This window comes from Protopterus annectens, chromosome 7.part1 (genome assembly GCF_019279795.1).
Source record: "Protopterus annectens isolate FY-2018-M chromosome 7.part1, PAN1.0, whole genome shotgun sequence".
Taxonomy (NCBI): Eukaryota; Metazoa; Chordata; order Ceratodontiformes; family Protopteridae; genus Protopterus; species Protopterus annectens.
The window spans coordinates 490,630,521-490,648,970 of record NC_056740.1 but is presented as its reverse complement, the minus strand read 5'-3'; positions in this window follow the sequence as shown (position 1 = coordinate 490,648,970).

Sequence of the window (18,450 nt, the reverse complement as noted above, 5' to 3'; positions counted from 1 at the left end):
ACCCCCCCCCCCCCCCCCACAAATGTAAACACCATGAAAAACATCTCCAAAGCTAACTTTGGGCTCCTAAAAACAGAGGTGGATAACTTCACGGCACCTGTGCAAATGGAGAATAGTTGCATGACCACCGAGTCATACACCAATGCACTGTACGAACACGTACACAAATGCATGGATCTCACCATACCCATGGTGAAATCCACTGAATTAATTGCCAGACATCAAATTTTCCTCAGCACTTATATTATTAATTTTCTCATGATTATTTAACTGTAACTAATTAATGTGCTGTTTGCTCTGACATGTGGTGCTATTACCCCCCCCAACATTAATGTGAAGCTAAAATTACTTAACTATTTTTAATAACACTATCTAAATTCTTGAAGCATATTCATTCTTGCTTTAACTAATATGTAGCAACAATTCTATATGACAGACTATGTAGAAAAATATATTTACTTCAATTTTGTTAAAATTCAGAACCTAAACAAGTTAATCTTGAGTTAAACGCTAAGGTTGCTTTCTTTGGAAACAGCAGAAATCTGATCATTCTAAATGTCTGCTAATAGTCACATTTCACACATTCCAGGTTTTCAGATAAAACAAACAGAATTTAAAATGCAAAATCGAAGAAACACACCTCACTGGAACAAGAAAAATCACCAAGGAATCACCAGATAAACCGCAGGTACAGCCAAGTAGGGTTTATACACTTCTATTTTCAAGAAAAAGGTTCAAAACAATGCCTACTTGCATTATGATAGTCTGCATCCTAGAAAGGCTAAGATGAACATTGTGAAAAGTCAGCTTAAAAGAGTAGCCCCAGGATTCACGAATCCTCCATGTAAAACTAAAGTAGTCTTACAGGGAAACGCCAGTCTAAGAGTAAGACGGCAGCATGCCATGCATATTAATGAGGGCGCACTGCCTCAACTCAAAGGCTAACATGGAGCATGCAAGAGTGCAGGGGGCATGTCGGACTGCCGAGCAGTCCAAAAATCCACGCCCCTGCAAATCTCTCATTTGGGAAATGTAAACTGATATGAGCGAGTCCGCTCAAATGTGTACATACCCAACTCTACACACCCCCACATTCTAAACCCCAGTACAACTATAAAATGTAAAACTTTTATTTTTTTTTTATTATTCCCGATATAGCTGCCCGTATTTGCGCGGGTTTGCCCATTGCTTAGCTACAGTTAGCAGTCAAGACATCAAAGAGGATAATAAGAAACTTATATGCAAATTAAGCAAAATAGCAATAGCGTAGTGGTCGAACCTTCAGACAAACAGGAGGCATTCCCGGTTCGAGTCCCACTACTCCCCTTTTTATTTTCTGTTGAAAATCTGTATATGAAATGAATCCCTGACATTTATCATTGAAATTTTAGTAAAAAGCATTGAAATGGCCTATGTAGTAGTGAACGAATTTTATATATAGATATATATATATATATATATATATATATATATATATAAAAGTGAAATGGTTATGCATACTGATGAATGCATAAGTAACATATCTTAAGCAATGTGAAGCAGTGCTAAGCAAAGTTTACCAGTATTAAGCACATTTCAGTATAATTGCTCATAGCTTAGCACTGCTTTAACTAGCGCAATAGCTTTGCATGGAGCTGCGCATCGCGTCAACTAGCGCTAACAGAACATGTTTGCGTGTAGCTGTGCACCATGCTAACTAGCACAACGCTGGGCAATGTCGAGCAACGTAGAGTACAAACAGTTCATGTGCCAAATGAATACATCTCAATAACTACTTTTGTATGGCAGTTAATTGTAGAAGTAGAAAAAAAACAACATACTCCCATGTATCTTGTGTTAGCATTTGTAGGGGTGAGTACGATTCTACACTGACAACTGTGTACTGGAAGTGGCAACATTCAGGTCTGAGTACAACATTTAAATCACTGGCTACACCCCTAGCTTCAGATATAAGAACTATACCAAGCTTCTGACTTACACAACGGTGTCCACAGCAAACAAGCATGGGCCCCACTTTGGAAAGCTGAAAGGGCTACGCCTACCTGACATAGCAATTTATAGCATTGGGTTGCTATGACAGTGAGTACTGCAATTACCACACAGCAGGCTGCATGCAATTACCAAATGGTGGCCACCAATTGGTACAGAGGCCATCACATGCGCATGTGTAGATACTATAAAAGCAGGCTGTACTTTGCCCACACATGCAATCATTCCATTGCAGATATTGAGAGAGAGAGACAGAGACAGAGAGAGAGAGAGAGAGAGACACACACACACCCACCCACCCACATCAACAGAAAAAAAAAAGCCAAAGACACATGGGACATAATACTACCAACACATACAAAAGAAAGGTATGTAACAGACATGTATTTACTGGCATGTAGTAGATGTTTTTGAAGAGTACTCTACATACTTTGAAATATCCATATGTGGCAGCAGTATGTATCTATGCACAGATGCCCTGCATAACTACTGCCATGGAGAAATCAGTGTGTAGCTGTGTGCAGTGGGACATAACTGTGACATATGTAGCTCAGCAGTAAATGTCAAACATCTAATCCATGTTATCTGTGTTCTGTACAGTAGTGTGGACAATGGCTGTTTGGGGGAGTAGCACATACAGCTATATAAACATGGATGTGACAGAGTAACACATGCATGATAGTCATATTAACGTGTAGCTTAGCATTGGCAACTGCTGTACCAGGCTAGTATGCTAATCTATCATTTGCAGCTATAAATACACCCTCTAATATTACTGTGTGCTCACATGTGACACCTGTTCATGTTGTAGCAAGGCCCAACAGGTCAGCCGTGAGGTCCGGGGACTTACAACAGTGTGGACCTTGTGTGTGTATGGCACACACATATGGAGAGATATATCTGTGTCAGATATATTAGCATCTGTACATGTGCATAGAGCAAGGGACATACAGCAACTGTTTGTGAAGGGTGGTCATATATATGTTGGTGAAGGTTGTTATGTGCATATTTGTATGTAGGTTGCAGTGTGTGGCAAACAAGACAGTATACAGTGCTGGTATATGACATGTGGTGGTTAAACGCTGTGGGTGTGATTTGTTAGGTTTGCAGTGTTGCTGCCAGTGAGGCCTGCTAAAGCCACATGGGATGAAACACCTTCAATGCATTTAGCACAAGACTGTGCAATATTATTACATAACTGTATACCTCACATCCTTCGCATGATTGATATTCCCACCATGAAAGGCAGACTGTATATGTGCCTATATGTATATCTATATGTACACCAATGGATGTTTATATGTATGTGTGTGTGTATATATATATATATATATATATATATATATATATATATATATATATATATATAAGCCATGGCCTCAAGCTCAATGTTGAAAATGCATTGGTATCCCTTCTGGTAAAAACTCTGTACCCATGAACTACCACATAGGTGGTAGTCGACTTAACACCAAAAGTCTGATAAGAGACCATGGGACACAGGTGGATAGTAGTCTCCCCTTTGATAATCACAGTGCCACACTAGCCATGCAATCTGTCTACGTGGCACACCTCATCAGAAATGGTGTGTCATCCAGGGAAAAAGAGGTCAGTGTTCACCTCTACTCATCACTCACAAAACCCATAATAGAGTACAATGCCCCTTCTGGTATGTACCTCACAAGACATCTACAGCAATTGGAAAGGCCACAGACATATCACACAAAGAGTATTACTGGCCTCAAACAGATGCCATATGCAGACCGTCTCACAAAACCACAGCTAGACTGTGTCGCATACCGCCTACCCAGAGGGTGACCTCTGCCTAACATACAAAGCTATGTCAAACCCAGAGCTGTTGGACATGCTCCACGTAGACAGATCCCAATCCCTACAAGCTACACGTTCTAAGGACCTAAACCTTGTCACCTCAATAAACAGAACATGCTGGAGGGATAAATTCCTATCTGAGACATCCCATACTCTGGAACAAACTACCTATCAATAGCAAACAAAGCTCCTCAGTAGCACTCATCATGAATAATCTTGATGATTGGATGGGAGATAGGAAATACACCCTGGGAATCACCTCTGTGGCTCTGCTTGACAGGGGCACATGAAATTGAATTACTTGGGTGTCAACAGCCAGGGTACCTTCTGGCTAGGCTTCTATAGGCCCTAGGGCCAATAGCCTATTACCTACCTATGAACCAATACACACCCACATGTACTTGTTGCAATAATTGCTATGTGAGGTTGACTGAGTGTGATGGTGAATGTGTCACAGTTGTGTATATGTGGGATAGCTTAGTGGGAAACTGTTTCTGTCATGGTATTTTGTGATCTAGCTCTGATCCCAGCAAAAGATGTGTATGCTATTGCTAGGCAGAAAAAGCAGTATGGCATACAGTCTGACGTAGTCCCTTGGTGTTAACTGGAGTGTGCCATTGGGTGCTAAAGCAGTACATGTATGCTTATTTATTGGTACTGCTGGTGAATCCAAATCCTGTATGAACTGTAGTACTACCTGAAGCTGTAGGCATAAACAGCACAGTATGGTGTATGTCCACATTGATTGTAACCACTGTTTTGTGTGTTTCCTGTAGTTCTCACAGATTACATACCTCAGGCATAAGGTTTTGTAAGTACTGACACACAGTACTGTATGGTACACATGTAAAGCTCATACCTCTGTGTCCTGTATGTATGTCTGATATGTGTGTGGGTATGCCTGTAACATGCCCTTGGTCATATTTGTGTTACAGGATATAAGTGCGTATCTAGCAACATGTATAGTCTAGTACAGCAGTATGCCACCTATGTTCACGAATGTGCACATATTTCAGGCAGGGGTTTGCCATCAACAACTAGTGTGGTATACTGGTAATACTGTAACTGGACTTTACAATCATTGCAATGGATGACATATTTCTTTATGCATTAGCTTGATATATACCTCCTGTGGCTAGGTGGTGCATTGTGTCGCATACAGTGTGCCATGTACTGTTGTATAGTTTTACATAGTGGTTTCTCTTTGTTGCTGTGCAGAACATGGTTTACTATATAGAGCATACCATGCACTGTCAGGCAGTTGTGGGTTGAGCACTGATATGTGGTATTGAAAGTGTGTATCCTCTGACAGACAATAAGTTGCTATTTATGGCAGTTTAGTGATATCTGTACTATAGACTGTTAAGTGTGTCACATGGCTTGCTCACACATATTGTTTCATTGTCTTCCAGGGTCATGACCCACCATCGCAACCCAACCTGTAGTCCTGCTGAGGATGAAATCATAACGACCAGTCTGGTTCAGCACTACACCCTGCTATCCTCAAGAACCAGCCAGGACCAGCATGAGCGGACTGCACTGTGGCAAGATGTTGTCCATAGGGTAAATGACATAGGCATGCATAACCGGACATATGAGCAGGTACGCCATCACTGCAGTGATTTACTTAGACATGTCCGGCAGCATGCATCTGATGTCCGTAGACAACAGCTTGCCACAGGTGGTGGGGTTACCATCCATCCCCCCCACACCAGAGTGGAGGAGCTGCTCCTGAGCCTGGTGGCTTCTGGCCAACAACAACAGCAGACATGTGTCATCATGGAGGCCGGAGCCCCCCAGCAAGTTCACACGGAGCGTGCAGGTGACACGGCATATCTGTATACTACTGTTACCTCTATTGGTAGATCATGCATATGTGAGATGTGTACTGTGTAGTTAAAAGATGTGGAGCCTGGTGTTTTGCAATACTGATAATTTGGAACATGATCTGTAGGCCTGTGACTGTCAACCCTTGTACTACTGTAAGATTGCAAACCCACAGTAGCAATGCCACAGTTGTTGCCACTGACAAACTGTCTCATATCCTTGTAGGTCCCTCTGGTGTGACAGCAAGGCAGCAGACCCATGCTGGTGAGTGTGTTCTACATTTAATATTGCAAATAAAATGTGCATTTCATAGGTGAGGTGTAGGCCATGTACACAAGTAACACACCTATGCATAATGCATGCTGTGCATGTTTGCTGTGAGACTATGCACATCTCAGTAACGTGCGTAGCTGCCTCAAACACATGCAATACACAGAGCATCCCAAACAATTGTGGCTACACTGTAGTGGACATTGGATAGGCAGAGTCAATACACATGCACACAACATACACAATTTTGTCATACGCAGTACATGTTAATATGCTACACATGGCGTATTCAGACACCCGCTGTAAGGTCACACTCCAGTATCCCAAATGTCATCCACACAGCACACATAATATACCTGGGGGGTAGAGGCCTATCATGGGGCAGTGCGACACTCTTCAACACACAACACATTCCTGTTAGGCAATGCTCCCTATTGGGCACCTTACAAACCCATGTAACAACTGGCTGTGAAATGGTGAATGTAGCCATGGTACTGCAGTTCAGGTACAGCATGATAGGTGCCGGTCTGGCACACATTAGTAGCCTTGAGTGACCACATGATGCTGCAGGATGATGGCTCATGGTACTACACCCCATCCAGTTACAGTAACCACAGTACTACACATAGCATTCATTGCTATACACCTCAATGTTGTGTGTGTGCAAACATATGCACCTATACACAATATGCCTAGCAATCACCATTTGCACAAAGTGACACATATATGTCTTGTAATGCTATTGAGTGTATAGATCACATGACATACATTGGGTATGTGTGATGTTTAATGTTGCAGTTGTGTTGTAGCATGCCATGTCATGGCTGGCACTGGCATGTCCACAATATGTTCTACACTCACCATAACTACTGTACAATGGCTATGTTGAGCAATGGTATTCCATCAGGTATACACGCACCAGTCATCCTGTGTGTATACATAGTATGCATGAGCTAAACCTGTGTCCACAATTATCTGCTAAAGACACAGACGCTCTAATCAGTAATGGATATCTATGTGACACACAGATAAACATCCAGCCATGGTATGTATACCTGTGAGTGATGGTGCACAGCACATTGAAGAGCTTGTAATACCTGTACAGCAATGTTGTGTCCATGTACATATTGCGATCCAGGGTGAGGCCAATCACTGAACAACAACACACATGCATCAAAGCCATGTATACTGTTATTAGCAAGGACTGTCTACACTCGCACTGCATGCTGTTGAGCAACACACGTCCTGCATGCTGAGACGTGTGATATGACTGTTTGGCTTGTGATACTGTACCCCACCATCAACCGCTATTGAGTATGTTCTGGATTGCTGGTGTGTGTGTGTGTGTGTGTGTGTCTGCTTTAGTGAGGAGTGTATTTGTGTGCATGTGTGCATTTGTTCATGTGTGCATGTGTTCTGACATCATGTACAGGTCGTAAAGTGTGTTTCCTGTCTTCCTCTCACAGGTGCTGAGGTTGGGCTGGTTCACTGCAGCAGGGAACCTGATGTCACTGACACAAATAGTGATAATGAAGATAGGTGTGTTGAGGCACAGGCATGTTTGCCAGGGTCTGTCGTTAGACCACCAATCTGCAGTATACAGGTGTCCACCCCATCCATGCACACAGTCATACTGCCAATACATCCATCATCACCAGTGCCTTTAGCTGAGGGACAGTGTACAGTCGGCAATGGCCAGGACAGTGTGGTATCTATGGCACATGCATCCAGACACAGCAGCCATACCCAGAGGTCTGGAATGGTACCACATAGACAGATGTCCAGGGATTCTCGTCAGAGCACTGCTGGTCATCATGCCCCTGGCAGACGTGCCACAGGTCTTACAACCTCACGCATGTTCCAGGCTGTCATGGAGGCACAGGCATGTATGGAACGGTACACCAGACAGGGACTAAGGGCACAGAGGGCACATAACACTGCTTTAAATGACAGTATCCATGACCTATCCATAATTACACTGAGGTCACTGATAGATGTTGGGGTGAGACATTAGATGTCCTCCACAATGTCATGTCCATGTGTCAGGACAGTGCGGGATGGTTGAGACATCGATGTAGACGTATGCCAGCAACATCAGCAGCTGGCAGTCACCGCGGATGTCCCTCAAGTCACAGCCGCTCCCGTAGTGCCAGTATGAGCCTCAGCAATGTTGGGGGTGGGCTGTCCATAGACCATCCTAGAAGACCACGTGCACGTGGCTCTGGCCAGTCCCAGCAGAGACCTGGGTCCAGTGTACATATGTCTACCTCTGAGGATAGTACCCAGTCTGGCTTAGTACCTCATACTGTCAGTAGCACCCCTGCCAGGCACAGTTACCGTATCCGTGGCCAGATATGGTGATCTGTAAAGCCTGGCAGGAACAGTCTGTGGCTGTCCCACAAATCTCCGTATATGGCAGCCACATGGTGGAACTGTGTACTTGCAGACACACACACACATAAACCAGACACCTATGGCTAACACATACCTGCACACATTACATCAACATTGGCCCATACCAGTACTCTTGGCCCTCACACACACACACACACACACATACACACACACACACACACACACACACACACACACACACACACACACACACACACACACACACACACACACACACACACACACACACACACACACACATCATACATGTCGATTGTATGGCTCAATGTAGGCCTCTGGTAAACCAACAACACACCTTGTGCATATGATGAGACCTGTGCCACCTCCTGTCATCTGTAACATTGATGCAGGAACAGGCTAACATGGTGCTGATGCACAGGGTGACTTTATAGCAGTATAGCAATGTTAGCATGTTGTCAGCAGTTAGGTGTAATGATATCCTTGAAGGTGTAGCTGAGCAGGCATGATGCATTAAAGCTATGATTGTCAATGTAGTATTGTTTACACCAGTGTTAATTCCAATAGTGTATTGTCTGCCCTCGTGCCACTTGGCTGATGTGTGTAGTATTGGCGACGTGTTAGAGAGTGGACAGTACATGTGGGATGTGTGCAGCACAGATTTGCAGGTGTACATTTGTGAACATGGTGAAGGTGCACTGTCTGCATGTACATGCATAGTGGACACATGGGCAGGGTGACATGCCCTGTATTACACAGTGTTAACACTCCATAGTTTCTATTGGTGGCCAGTATGCATTGTACTACACACATTTTGGAATTTGGGTACACGTGTGTATGACATGGTTTGACATTGTGCTGTGGGTGATATTGGTTTGCATTCTGGTAGTATACATAACCTCAACAGCCTAACCATAAACAATCGTTAGATGATGTCTTGACAACTGACACACAGATGTAGGACACACAGTAACATTTGGATCCTTCAGGTACTATACTATACCAGTAACCAGTAGCATTCACCTGCACCCATTCCTGGGACCACTCCTGTTTGGCATATAGCTCTCTCAGGTACAAACAAACACAGTAGGGATATGTCCGTCCACGTCTGGAAATGCATACTGTGGCCTATATTGCATTCTCCAGATGACACACACATCCTCCACAAGAGTATCATACAGACAGATACCTGTTGTCAAACCCATGCTGTAAAGCTATAAGCCAACTAAAGCATAATCATCCACCTGTACAAAACAAAGTATCCCCACAGTACCACATAGGTAGTATCCCCCAACATGTTGAACAGGTACCGATGTGTACATACAGCCAAGTAATCACATTTCCAAATGTATTGTGAAATCCCTCGGTGAATCACATAAGCAATAAGGGGACTGCAGGCATAGCCACAAAGGTTGTTGTACACCTCTAATGAATAGCCATCATTGACAGACTTTACTGCGTTTGAACAGGTCTGAAATATACCTCAGGCATAAATCTTCACTCACACTATTCAATAGAAACCGTAATGAGTGTGTATGACATGGATAACCTAGGCCAGGGAACACTGCAGTGGCTGGGCTTGTCACAAGCATACAGATGTGACCTAAGGTCTGGAAAGCAGCAGCACACTCTGGCAAAGATAACAGATGTGTTCATGGAGAAAGCAGGGTTCCCACCTATGAAATAATTGAGTTCACATGTACGTATATGTATTTGCCACACAGCTACCTGACGTGCAATGCACATACTGTTGTCATTGTGATATGTCATACAGTAGTAAAATCAAAACCCACAACACATTGACCAACTGTGTCACACACATACACACTCACCAAGTGCAGGATTCAAACCCCTACCGAACTGGGTTATGATACTAGAGCAGTACACATTAACACGATGTGCTATACACATTACTGTGAGCTTTCCTTTCCACAGGTATATTTGTAGGATGGTGACATCATCAGACTTGACAAAGATGAGTATACCAGTTTTAAGATGTTTCAGTAGTCTTCTAAAAGGTTGCTCCTCTCCAAGGAGACACACACTCTCATACAGTTGTCAAGTGCAGGATTCAAACCTCTACCTAATTACTTTATGATACTAGAGAATCACGCATTAACACGAAGCACTAGACACATTCCTGGGAGCTCTCTTTTCCACAGGTATATTTGTAGGATGGTGACATCATCAGACTTGACAAAGATAAGTATACCACTTTTAAGGTATTTTACCACTTTTAAGGTGTTGTAGTTGTCTCCAAAAAGGTTGCTCCTCTACAAGGAGATACACACACACACTCTCATACAGTTGTCCAGTGCAGGATTCAAACCCCTACCTAACTACTTTATGATACTGGAGCACTATGCATTTAAAGGATGCACTATACACATTACTGGGAGATCTCCTTTCCACAGGTATATTTGTAGGATGGTGACATCATCAGATTAGACAAAGTGGGTTACACTAGGTGACATTAGGTGGACTACATAGAAGGAATCTCTAAACACTTTGGCAATGTGAACATCAATGGAGAGTTTACTATCTATCTGGGTCCTCAGGGCCATAATTACATTCTCCATACATACTGGATTACCACCTATGTGGTAATTTGTGTGCACTTTGTTTTATCCCAAGGGATGACTATGCATTCTTTGACGTTCTGCTTGAGGGCATTGTTTTGACACCAGGTATCTATCTCTGCAAGACCCTTCTGGAGGATGTCTGTGTCAGTCGTAGAGTTGATTATGGACCACAGTTAGCAGTCATCTGCAAACTTGTTCATCCATACTCCTCCCGTGCTTGCCTGTACCTCTGATCAGTATCTACTGAACAGATGGGGTCCCAGGACCAAGACCTGTGGGATGCCATTTGTGACTGGTTTAGAGTCGGACATGGCACCCACAACTCTGAACATGTGTGTTTGATCTGTGAGCCAGTTGGCCACCCATCCTGTGACATAGCTGTTAATGTTCAAGCTGGTAAGCTTGTCCATGATGCCAGAGTGGGGAATGGTATCGAAAGGCCTTAGTGAGGTCCAGGTGGGCTGTGTGGACTACTTTCACCTCCATCTATGTCCTTGGTAACTGTTTCAAATAAGTCAACTAGGTTTGGGAGGCAGGATCTGCCTTTAACAAAGCCAAGTTGGGTAGAGTCCAGTGTCTGGAGGTCCCCAATGTCTCTGTTTATGGGTTCCATGATAATTTGCTCCCTAGCTTTGCAGACCAGGCTGAGTAGGCCTATAGGGCAATGGTTTCCTGGTTCTGTTGTGGCACCCCCTTTGTGGAGCTGGATGACTGTTGCTGTATGCCATTCTTTGGGTACATAGCCTGTGGTAAGTCGCAGCCTGAGACACCATCCATTCCCATTGATGTTGTGTTCTTAGCTTTGGAGAGGGCTGTTTTTACCTGCATGTCCATGAAGTCTGGGGCTCTGCATTCTTCTGGGAGGGACACAGGCCCTTTTGGGGTTGATGGGGGGGGGGTTGCACTGAACTTGTCCCCCAGGATGTGGGCAATGTAAGTTGGTTCAGTGTATTTTTTGCCATTTTGCAGTAGCTGACAGCATATTTGAGAGTTGCCACCTAAATGTTTGGTGTAGCTAACGAAGGCTTTGTGGTTGTTATTCTTACATTCCTTGGCAACTTGTCTTTAGAAATTGGCCTTGGATTATTTTATGAGCGATCATTGTTTCTTCCTAATAATGATCAGTGATGCCTTTCCTTTTGTGAAGTTTGCTCTATTATGCATTTGTTTCCTCCTTCTCTTGTATAGCTTATTTATGGGCGATGACCACCAGATTGGTTTATTATTTTTGGAGGAGTGCATCTTGGTTTTATTTGGGATGTCTCGATCCATGCATCCCTGTAGATGTTCATAGAATGCACTTGTAAATGATTCGGCAGATTGTATAGCATTATCCTATAGCAAGGGGGCTTTGGAACTTTCCACTTTGGTCTTGGGAAGTGTGCAGTTTGCTTTTGAAAATGTCTTCACAGTGGTTTCCTTGACTGGGGGGACAGGATGTGGATGTCCAGTGTGATTACTTTATGATCTGATATTACCAGCGAGGGGTTTATCTATGTTGTGGAACACTGGTACCCCATGTTGGTGATGATCAGGTCCAGTATGTTGTCACCTCTAGTGGGTGTGGTGACCAGCTTTTCCATGGTGTTTGAGTTTTTAAACTCTAGGAAACATTGGGCAAAGGACGTTGTACACGAGTAATTCCCCCACTCAATGTCTGGGTAGTTGTAATCTCCTCATATAATGGTGTTAGATAGGACCTTTATATTTTCCACTGTTCTCAGGAATACTGAGTGAGGTTCCTGAAACAAGGTAGGTGATCTGTAGCAGGCTACAATCTGATTAGCAGCTTTGCCCAATGTTAGTTGCACTTGTATGGTCTCCAAGGCCTCATGCTGTGCCACTGACCTGAAGGTGTGGGTATCCATAAGGTAAATGGATACACCCCTTCCTTTTGTATTTCACTCTGGGTTTTGGGGCCGAAGATCAGAGGGATTGTGAGTGTTTTACGTGGAGCATGTCCAACAGCTCTGTGTTTGACATAGCTTTGTATGTTAGGCAGAGATCATCTCTGAGTAGGCGATATGCGAGAGAGTACAGCTGGAGCATTTTGAGACGGTCTGTATATGGCATGTATTTCAGGCCGCTAATGCTCTTTGTGAGGTATTTCTGCAGGCTTTACAGTTGTTGTAGATGTCTTGTGTGGTTCATAGCAAAAGGGGCATTGTACTCTGTTATGGATCTAGTGAGTGATGAGTAGAGGGGAACAATGTCCTCTTCTATTCTAGATGAGACACCTTTTGTGATGAGGTGTACCATGTAAAAGGATTTCCTGACTAATGTGGGGATGTGATTATCACAAGTGTGTCCACTGTCCACCTGTGACCCAAGGTCTCTTTTCACACTTTCAGTGTTAAGTATACTACCGCCTATGTTGCAGTTCATGGCTACAGAGTTTTTACCAAAGGGGATGACAATGCACTTATTGGTATTGAGCTTGAGGCCATGGCTTTGACACCAGCCATCTGTCTCAGTGAGGCCCTTTCGTAGGATGTCCACATCTTTAGTATTTACAATTATGGCTCCTAGTCTGCAGTCATCTGGAAACTTCAGTAGCCACAGACCTTCCATGTTAAAGTTTACTTCAGGGAAGTAGATACTAAACAGGACAGGACCCAGGACTGGACCCTGTGGTACTGCACTCGTCACTGGTCCAAAGTCACACACGGAGTCTGCTACTTTCACAGTGTGTGTTCTGTCAGTAAGCCAGTTGGCAACCCATCTTGTGACATAGCAATTTATACCTCGTTTAGTGGGTTTATCTGTATTTACAGAGTGTGGGATGGTGTTGAAAGCTGTGGCAAGATCTACATAGGCTGTGCGAACCACCTTACCCTTGTCTACGGTTCTGGTGACTGCTTTAATGTCATCTATCAGGTTTAGGAGACATGATCTGCATTTTACAAACCCAACATGGTTGTAGTCCAGAGTTTGGAGATTACCAGTGTCTTTTTTTTATAAGTTGTATGATGATACATTCCATGGCCTTGCAGAGCAGGCTCATCAGGCTAATGGGGCGCTAGTTCCTGGGGTCCGTGGTGTCTCCACACTTGTGTAGTGGGATAACCGTCGCTGTGCACCATTCAGCAGGCACAAAGCCTGAGGTGAGGCTATGACTGAACATGGTATGTCAGTGTGGTGCCTGTTCGTTCTGTAGTTTCTGTAGAACACTGGTCCTATGGATGCTGTGATACTGGCTTTGGAGAGTGTTTTTTACCTGTTCAGCCGTGATGACAGCAACTTTGCAGTCTTTCATTATAGAGATGTGCTCTTTCATGGGTGAGAGGGGGGTAAAGTTAGCATTGATCCTATCTGCCAGGATGTTGGCAATATCAGTTGGGTCTGTATATATAGTGTCATTGAGCTGTAACTCAGAGCAGATCTGAGTGATGCCATGACATGGACCTGTCTGTTGGGCAGAGATCTCCTGAGTAGACAGTATGCAACAGAGTACAGATTGAGTTAAATTCAGTCTTGTTGCATGGGGCAACTGTTTGAGGCCAGTGATCCTCTTGTTGAGGTACTTCAGTGGTCTTTCCAGCTGCTGCAGGTGCCTAGTCAGATTCATCGCAAGTGTGTTGTGGTACTCTCTGATGGGTCTGATGACTGATGAGTAGAGGGAACCTCCTTTGACCTAGATGCAAAGACCTTGGCAGTTTGTGGAAACACATAGCATGATTGTCTGACCACTTTGTGAATGTGTTTCTGGAAGTAGGGATGACTATACACATGTGTCCATAGATCCCTTATTATCACCTCCATATTTAGGGTGTAGGCACCTATGTGGTATTTGTATGACTGTAGCTCGAGGCCATAATTTTGACACCCCATCTGTCTGACTGAGTCCCTTTTTAGGGATGTCTCTGTTGTCCCAAACATCGATTGTGACAACTTTTTTGCAGTCATCCACAAACTTTGCTAAACATAGCCCTCGTGTGTTTGACTGTATTTCTGAAAAGTATACACCAAACAGGACTGAGCCATGAGTTGTTACCAGCTTGAACAGGAGACCACAATTCTTACCTTGTGTGATCTATCTGTGCCCCGGTTGGCAATCCATCAGATGACATACATATTTATGCACAGGTTGTTGATTTTGTGGATACGACATGTGTCTGTGATGTTGGAAAAGGGCTTTTCAAGGTCTATGTGGGACGTGCGCAGCTCATTTCATTGATGTATGTCCTGGATGACTGCCTTGAAAACAGTCTAGCAGGTTTGGGAACCATGATCTGCCCCTGACCGAACCAAAATTGTTAGGGTTGGGTGTTTGTAGGCTCCCAATAGCTCTGTTTTTGAGTTCCATCATGATGGACTCCATGGCCTTGCAGATCAGGCTTAATAGGCTTATAAGACAATAGTTCCCATGGTCTGTTGTGCACCAACACTTGTGGAGTGTGTCAAACGTTGCTGTAACACATTCAACAGTTTCATATCCTGTACATAGGGTGAGGCTCAACAGACTGTTTAGGTGCAGGGTCTGTTTGTTCTGGAGTTCACTTATGACACAGCTAGGGAAACAGTGTAATCCCATAGATGCCGTGTTTTCAGGTTTGGAAGGAGCTGTTTACCCATTCTATATGTGATATCTGTGCTTTCACAATCTCTAGGTATGATGATACGTCCTTTTGTCAGTGAGAGGGGGGGTATGTATGTATGAGCCTGTCTGACAGGATGTTGGCAATGTCAGTCATTTACAGTTTGCACTGACTCAGGACATATATGAGTGTACATTACTATTTATGACATAGCGGAAGGAAGCGTCATGGTTCTCTATGGACTCCTTCACAGATTATTTTGCCAGAACATGGATTGGATAATGTTTGGAGTGCACATTGTTTATTCATGATACTGATTGCAGGTTCATCGATCTTTTCTGCTTTTTCACTTTCTGTGAATAACTTAAGTACTTGTGGTACATAGTTTGATTATGACAGGGTTCCAATATATTATATGTGCCTGTTTTCATATAACTGTGTGCACAAGGCAGGATTGGTGAATAGTGACAGGTTCCTGGGGTAAAACATGCAACTGCCAGATATGTGTGGCCCACTGTTGTACTCAGACATGGCCTGTGTGAGCATGCCCAGTATGACCTTTCTGTATGTTGTTGCCTGATATGTGCTTCATTTATTTATGTGTGAGCATGCCCAGTATGACCTTTCAGTATGTTGCTGACTGAAATTTGCTAAATTTGTTTAAGTGTGTGAGCATGCCCAGTATGGACATATATACTATATGTGTGTGAAAAATCAAGTTGGTTTCTACTTCAGGGCTCACCTTTGTGTTGTACATCAACAGGAAGCAAGCTGTGCCTGCAGGTCTTCCATGAGTCACTTTTCATAGACTTATCATCATTTCTACATACAGTGGGGACAGCTATTAGTTGTACATTTCTACCTGGGGGGCACAACTGATTGTTACTGTGGGTGTACATAGGAAGGGGTTCACCTGACACTTATACACATTTGCTAGGCCTGCACTGCTATGTCAGGTACTCCATTTCAGTCTGTACTGTTGCCTATCGTACTGGCTTGAGGCATACTACTGTACTACAGATCTTAGCTTCCAATTTCACGTATATTAGTTTGTGACTTCATAGCCTACCCAATCCACATCACACTGCCTGGCCTGCTATTATCTGTCTGCATAGGCAATTGTGCTTAAATATGCTAAAGAGTGGTAAAAATGGGCTTAGCACTGCTTTATATTGCTTAAAATAGGGCAATCATGCCTCAGGTGGTGCTGCAGGGCTGCCTATGTCGGATGCACATAGTACATTCCCTGTACATGTTTGAAAACAGGTAGTGTCAAGTTAGGCATCCCTTTTATTGTATGTGCAAGTCAGAGAGAGGTGTCATTTCCAGGGTTCCTACTGAGTCAGTGTATGTGCTATGCGTTGCCTCTTTTCCAAGGCCAGGGCATATTGGGCATGCCTCCTTCTGCCGACTGGGGCAGGCTCAGGTTGTTTCTCCTCCGAGTCACACTGTGCCTGTGCAGGCCTTGGCAATGGTGGGGGGCTGTTTGGCCCTGCCCCATGCTGTTCCTGCCGCAGGATCATATTGTGTAGCATGGCACATATCATGACAATTTGGGTACATGTAGTTGGTGAGTACTGCAAGGCTCCACCAGATGTGTCCAGGCACTGGAAACTTGACTTGAGCATCCCAAACACACGCTTAATAATGTTTCTTGTTTGTGCGTGTGCCTCATTATGGAGTTCTTGTTCGGGTGTGTGTGCATTTCTGATTGGGTGTCATCAGCCTCGGCTCCAGTGCGTATCCAGCATCCCCCACTAGGTGACCATCAGGGATGTCCCCATTGGCAAATCTCTGGTACAGCTGCATCAGATGCCAGATGTGGGAATCGTGATAGCTTCCAGGGCAGCCAGCAGACACATTCATTATTATGCCCTGGGCATCGCACACGACCTGGCAGTTGATGGAGGGGAAGCCCTTGCGGTTGATGTAGACCCTACCCTGCTCACTGGGTGGTGCTTTGATGTGTATGTGTGTGCAGTCTGTTGCACCCACTACCTCAGGGTATTCTGCTATTTGGTGGAAAAGACTTATATTGCTGGCCAATGCCTCACTGGAATTGGGGAAATATACGTGCTCACCAACATGTGCTGACATGGCATCCAGGAACTGGTGCAGTACCCTGGATACTGATGCCTGTGAAACCCCCATCATACCACCAGTTGGTCTCTGGAAGGTACCTGTAGCTAGTATTCCTAGGCCAACACATACTTTGGTATCCACTGGGATGAGTTCCCCTCTGTTGGTTCTGTGTGTGAGGAGTGGCCGGCACAGCTCAACAATTTGCTGCAGGAGGTCTCTGTCCACTCTATAGCACTCCACTATCTCCACCTCATGTAGCCCCTGGTATGTTACCCTGGGTCTGTACACTCTTCTCCGTCTCCTCACTGTGGGTTGCTCAGCAGCATTTACAACATCACCACCCTCAGCACCTTGCACATGTTGGTTTATGATAGCAATAGCAGCCCCTAACATTTTGTCTGACTTAAGCTTTTTAAGTTTTCAGTCTTTGTATACTGCAGTGTTGCAGAGTTGTTGGGAAAAAAACAGGGTAGACTGCTGTTTGCAGAGTTTAAAGGGCTGACGTGTGCTGGGCTAGTCTACTGCCTGTGTAATTGGCTGATTCTGATATATTTCACCTGGCAGCTCTGCTAGTTCTCCTTGGTTAACTTCCTACTACTTCTTTTCCTTCCTTTTTCCCGTTCTGTTTCCACAAGGGGCAGCGCCACGCAAACAAGCGCAAACACACGCACATGGGCGCACATGCGTGCACACGCTGTGTGCCCATTTGCAATAAATTTCAGATATATCCATGTCGTACACCTTTGATTTCGTGTTTTCTGCTAGGACAACTGTAGACACGCCTCTTGCAATCATGATCACCTCAAGACAAACACAAGCCACTGTGCTCCAATCAGCTTACAGTCTTTCAGACATACCCCCTCATGATGTCACCCATCTTCTACTCTACTACTCCCCTACTCCTACACTTACACTCTAGGGACATGGCTCACATGCCGGGGAAAATTGGGATTCACTGTCCT